The following is a 6,218-nucleotide window of genomic DNA, read 5'->3' on the forward strand; positions in this document are numbered from 1 at the left end:
TGCTGGGGCTGGGAGGAGCAGGCGTTTGGAGCAAACAGTGCTCAATCTCAAGCACACCTTATGGCATGGTGTTGGAGTAGATCTGTCCTCTTAAACGCTTCAGCAAACAGGAATTTGAATGTTTTATTTTCTGACTTTCTTCCCCCCCGGGCCGCGGTGATGCTGCTCTTGTCAGGCACCCCTGTGGGTTTTGTTAACCACCCTCGTGAGCCTTTACTCGTATGAAAGCTGAGCATGCCTGTAAATCAGCTAAGAGGCAGTAAATTTGCCATGACTTGCTGCAGTAAATTGAGCCTGACGCAAAGGTGATTCTGTTCAGTGTAGTTCTGGAAACAGCGAGCACCGTGCCTTGGAGCAGTGTAATCTTTGGAGCTGCGGTGAGAGTAATTACAGTGAACTCTGCTGCCAGGCAACCTACTTTTACTTTCAAAAAGATCCAGTTTTGATAATGGGCAGATGTTTGGGTGGTGACTCCACTTTCTCTCTCTCTCGTGCGCATGTGCACACACACACACACACACACACACACGTGTTCTTCTCTGTTTATATTACAGGATATAAATGTCTAAATTCCCTTGGAAAGGAGTATGTTCACTTGAGCAGACTAACTAGTCGAACGACATCCCTAATAACCTTGATCCCACAAGCAGGTGCTCCTGAAGTTTAGATCAGCACACTTTCATTTTATGCCTGAGACCAAGTTTCAACAAGAAGTTTAGGACTATACACGTAACAGGATTTTTTTCTTTTAATATATCAGGATATTTCTAACAGAAAGCAGTATTGTGCTTGTTGGGCAATGTTTCCACGTCTAGGTAGCGGCGAGTGCATGCCAGGGCAGGGACTGCAGACGTAGGCTGGCGATGTTACATCCTGGGAAAGCGGGAGAAGCCCAGCGTAGACTGGAGAACGTAGATGGGGCATTGGAAAGTCTGCTGTTTCCCTCACAAAAGCAAACTGTAAGGGAAATGATGATGATAGCTGTCTGGCTGACTACAAAAAGACAGTGTGGACAGGGTGACTAAAGGCCCGGGCTGTCCATTGGACCATTCTGTAACACGTGAGGGGAAATAGTCTCACTGAAGGCACTCAAGCCAGCTGGGCCCCATGAGTCCTAAGAGACGATTCTGATGCTAGCATCACACGTGGAGCATGTGAGAAGGCAGAAATGTAGGTTTAATTTTTTTTCCCCTCTCCACTAGAACCTTCCAGCCTAGTCCTAGGGATAGTTTCAAAATAACCTTTAACTACTAAAAAAAAACTCGGCATTTTTCTTTCCCGCTGCAGCCAGGTGAGAAAGGCATCAAGCCAAGTTTGAGCATCAAGTGGCAACGTTTCCCTGAGCTGCCCTTTCATCTTTATTTACTACAGCCAAAATAACGAAAAATCTGAAAGAAACTACTGAGGGGGTCAGTGAGCTGGACTTTGCTCAAAGTTTCTTTTTCTTTTGATTTGACATAGTACGTACAGGTCTATGTCTGTGTTTATGCTCCACAGGAGCCTCTGCCCACCCTACTTCATCTAACCCTGTCGATATATCCTTCTAGTCCCTTCTCCCTCATGTACTTATCTAGCTTCCTCTTACATGCATAAAGATAACGTCTAATTCCTTTTAACAGACTGGGAGGGCTGGGTTCGTTCACATTTACAATGGCAGTGCCCAGGCTGGGACTCACACTTGCTATCCATTCAGCGACTGGCTCACCCTTTATGGGGATGGAGTTTGTGGAATGCTTTTATTTTAGAATTATTTAACAGTGTAATTGGTACCTCCTGACCTGCAGATCCCTGTTAGCACTCGTTTTTAGAAATGAAAGAGGTGTATTTTACTGGAAGACATTGATCTAAGAATTGTAAGCCCTGAATGGAGTGGACAGGATATACTAATACCAAAGCACTCAAAGTGTTTTGATCATTTTCACCCTTTATTCTAATCTAATGGTTTACCTCAGGCTTTCGACACGGAAGATCGGACTATGGCTTGTTCAGAAGCTACGGGGAAAGATTAGTGCTTTGCACCAATTCAGATTAATCGCCCCTCCCCCCCAACCGTTCTTTCCCTTCCCCCACCCACAAACCCCACCCCCCTCCAAACACCGTCCCAAAGGTTTCTTGAAACTTTAACTGAGCCAGATCGACCTAACCGGCCCATTAGAATGAAAGGATATACTATTTATAATATTATTTAATGATGCACAGTAAGTCAGCAAGTTTTTAAGTGAAACAGCCACAAACACGCATACTACGATGTGTGCTCGAGTTCGTTGTATATTCGGGGCACGACCTAAGGGCTTTATAAGAATATACAGCTGTAGCAAAAGCCAAACCAGGCACCATATAAGAAAAATGGGATCAGCTGATCCCTGGAAACAAAGAATACATAAAATCAAGGTCCACACTCGACAACACATTCCGGACCCAATTTAGAAGCAAATCCATGGAGTAATCGATTAATGGATTGCAGAAAATTGAGTGAGCAAAGCATGTTCTTTGATGTGAATGGGCTTCTCTCTATGCATTGTGTGCAGCAGTGTTCCCATGACAGCAGTGTTCCCATGACATGATACATGAGTAACTACGCAGTTACTCGACACTGCTGCTCTTGGCCGTAAGCCACTGTTTTGTAATATTTTATGTGGTGCTTTTAATTTTGTTTAAGTGTTGCTAAATTTCACTTTGTTGCCAACGTTACTGAGGGGGACACCTCTGCCCTGGACTAGCGCTAGGTTCAGACCTGCGGTCGGCCAGCCAGCGCGGAGATGGCGGTAACGGTGCGCTCGCGAACGCAGGCGGCTACTTGGGGCCGAAATTGAACGCGGGGCGAGGGGCGCAAAACAAGCGGAATCGCATCTGTACACGAGGGAGAAAGGAATAGAAGGATAGGGTGAGATGAAGTAAGACAGGAGGTGGCTCATGTGGAGCATAAATACCAGCATAGACCAGTTGGGCCGAACGGCCTGTAAATTCTATGTTATGCGACACGCCCGATATTGAAGTCAGCGCAACGGGCGAGCGATGCAACTACCGCACGTTTTACATCCCCCCGCCCGTGTCCAATTCCACCCGTGCGTCGCACGGGCCAGCTCGGCAGAAGTCGCTCATTGGCGGTAACGGAAAGATTTCAGCCCAAACGAATATTGTTAAACAAAAGAAAAACCCCATGAAAATAATACAAATAAAAATTAAAACAATTCACATCAAACCCACCAGTGGTGGAAACAGACTCCACCCAGCTGAAGCCTTTCAAAGAAGAGATTTTGGCGCCGGTGAGGAAGGCCCATCGAACTCGTGTTTGTTGCCCGTGGGAATTTTACTGTCAGCCTCACCCGCGGATGGAAATTACATCCAATGCCACCGTGTGTTGGGAACACTTTTTAAATATAGCCCAAGAATCCTGCTTCGAAATGTTTTTGCCATTTTGCGTGTGATATGAACTGAAAAAATAAAATTATAGAGGGGAAAATTCAGTCGAGTCTTCATTTACTGCCCTCTCTCACCCGAAGCACATCCCATTTGTTAGTTTATTTATGGAACATTATCCTGTTTCATCCCTGGGGAGCGGGAGGAATTTGCTCTACACTAGCTCCAGGAAAATCACAAACCCATTCCTTATAAACTGATCCATGATTTCACTGCAGCTCCCGCATAGAGGAAATTTTACCTAAGGTGTCGGCATCAAGCATTTCCAGGTCAGGTGTAGTATGGGCGTCAGCTGTGGCTCAGTGGTAGCGCCCTCACCTCTGAGTCAGACGATTGCAGGTTCAAGCCCTACTCCAGAGACTTGAGCACATAATCTAGGCTGACACTTCAGTGCAGTACTGAGGGGGTGCTGTCATTTAGATGAGACATTAAACGGAGGCCTCATCTGCCCTCTCAGGTGACTGTAAAAGATCCCACAGAAGAACAGGGGAATTCTCCCCGGTGTCCTGGCCAATATTTATCTCTCAATCAACATCACTAAAACAAATTATCTGGTCATTATCACATTGCTGTTTGTGGGAGCTTGCTGTGCCCTAAACTGGCTGCCACGTTTCCTACATCACAACAGTGTCGACACTTCAAAAAGTACTTCATCGGCCATAAAGCGCTTTGGGATGTCCTGAGGTCGTGAAGGGTGCCATATAAATGCAAGTCTCGATGCAGAGAAAAGGCCTCTCCGGCCCAACCCTTCGACAGAGCTCTCCGATTGCACCAGTGTGATGATTCCATTCTCAAACCAGCCATCCTTGTCTTCTCTCTGAGTGCGATTGCCAATTTAAGGGCAGGCTTCAGATAATCAGCCATGCCCACTAAGAACTGGATTGAGGCTGCCCAAATTCATTTCACTCACAACCAACAGACAAAGCAGAATTTCACACACGCACATGGTTTTGTTAAGAAGGGATATGCACTGTAGATGTGGCCACAGGAATGTTTTGGGGTGATGGGGCACAACAGCCATTTCTTGAGGGCTTTTAAGCATAATTTCTACGGTAATTTCAACATAAGATCAGGAGTAGGCCATTCAGTCCCTCAAGCCTGCTCTGCCGTTCAATCAGATCATGGCTGATCTGCACCTCAATTCCATTTGCCTGCCTTTGCTCCATATCCCTTGATACCCAATAAAAATCTTTCGATTTCAGTCCTGAAATTTTCAATTGTCCCCCAGCATTCACAGCCTTTTGGTGGAGAGAATTCCAGATTTCCACTAGCCTTCGCGTGAAAAAGTGCTTCCTGATTTCGCTCTTGAATGGCCCAGCTCTAATTTTAACTTTACGCCCCTCTTGTGGAATCCCCCTCCAGAGGAATATATTTTCTCTGTATCCACCCTATCATAAGACGATAAGAAATAGAAGCAGGAGTAGGCCATATGGCCCATCGAGCCTGCTCCACCATTCAATACGATCATGGCTGATCTTCGACCTCAATTCCACTTTCCCGCCTAATCCACATATCGCTTGATTCCCCTAGAGTCCAAAAATCTATCTATCTCAGCCTTGAAATTATTCCACGACTCAGCATCCACAGCCCTCTGGGGTAGAGAATTCCAAAGATTCACAAGCCGCTGTGTGAAGAAATTCCTCCTCATCTCAGTCTTAAATGGCCAACCACTTATCCTGAGACTATGCCCTCTAGTTCTAGGCTCTCCAGCCAGGGGAATCAACCTCTCAGCATCTACCCTGTCAAGCCCCCTCAGGTGTTATATGTTTCAATGAGATCACCTCTCATTCTTCTAAAAGCCAGAGACTATAGGCCCATTATACCCAATCTCTCCTCATAGGACATCCCTCTCATCCCAGGAATTAATCTAGTGAACCTTTGTTGCACCGCCTCCAAGACAAGTATATCCTTCCTTAGATAAGGAGACCAAAACTGTACACAGTACTCCAGGTGAGGTCGCACCAAAGCCCAGTACAATTGTGGTAAGACTTCCTTACTCTTATACTCCAACCCCCTTGCAATAAAGGCCAACATGCCATTTGCCTTCATAATTGCTTGCTGTACCTGCATGCTAACTTTTTGTGTTTCTTGTACGAAGACAGCCAAATCTCTCTGAACATCAACATTTAATAGTTTCTCACCATTTAAAAAATATTCTGTTTTTCTATTCTTCCTACCAAAGTGAATAACCTCACATTTCCCCACATTATACTCCATTTGCCACCTTCTTGCCCACTCACTTAACCTGTCTACATCCCTTTGCAGACACTTTGTGTCCTCCTCAGAGCTTACTTTCCCACCTAGCTCTGTATCGTCAGCAAATTTGGATACATTACACTCGGTCCCTTCATCTAAGACATTAATATAGATTGTAAATAGCTGAGGCCCAAGCAATGATCCTTGCAGCACCCCATTAGTTACAGCCTGCCAACCTGAAAATGACACGTTTATCCCTACTCTCTATTTTCTGTCCATTAACCAATCCTCTATCCATGCTAATATATTACCCCCAACCCCATGAGCCCTTATCTTGCGTAACAACCTTTTATGTGGCACCTTACTGAATACCTTTTGAAAATCCAAATATACTACATCCACTGGTTCCCCTTTATCTATCCTGCTAGTTACATCCTCAAAAAACTCTAATAAATTTATCAAACACGATTTCCCTTTCACAAAACCATGTTGACTCTGCCTAATCATATTATGATTTTCTAAGTGCCCTGTTACCATTTCCTTATTAATAGATTCTAGCCTTTTCCCAATGACTGATGTCAGTTTAACTGGCCTATAGTTCC

This window comes from Heptranchias perlo, chromosome 36, assembly GCF_035084215.1.
Source record: "Heptranchias perlo isolate sHepPer1 chromosome 36, sHepPer1.hap1, whole genome shotgun sequence".
NCBI lineage: Eukaryota > Metazoa > Chordata > Chondrichthyes > Hexanchiformes > Hexanchidae > Heptranchias > Heptranchias perlo.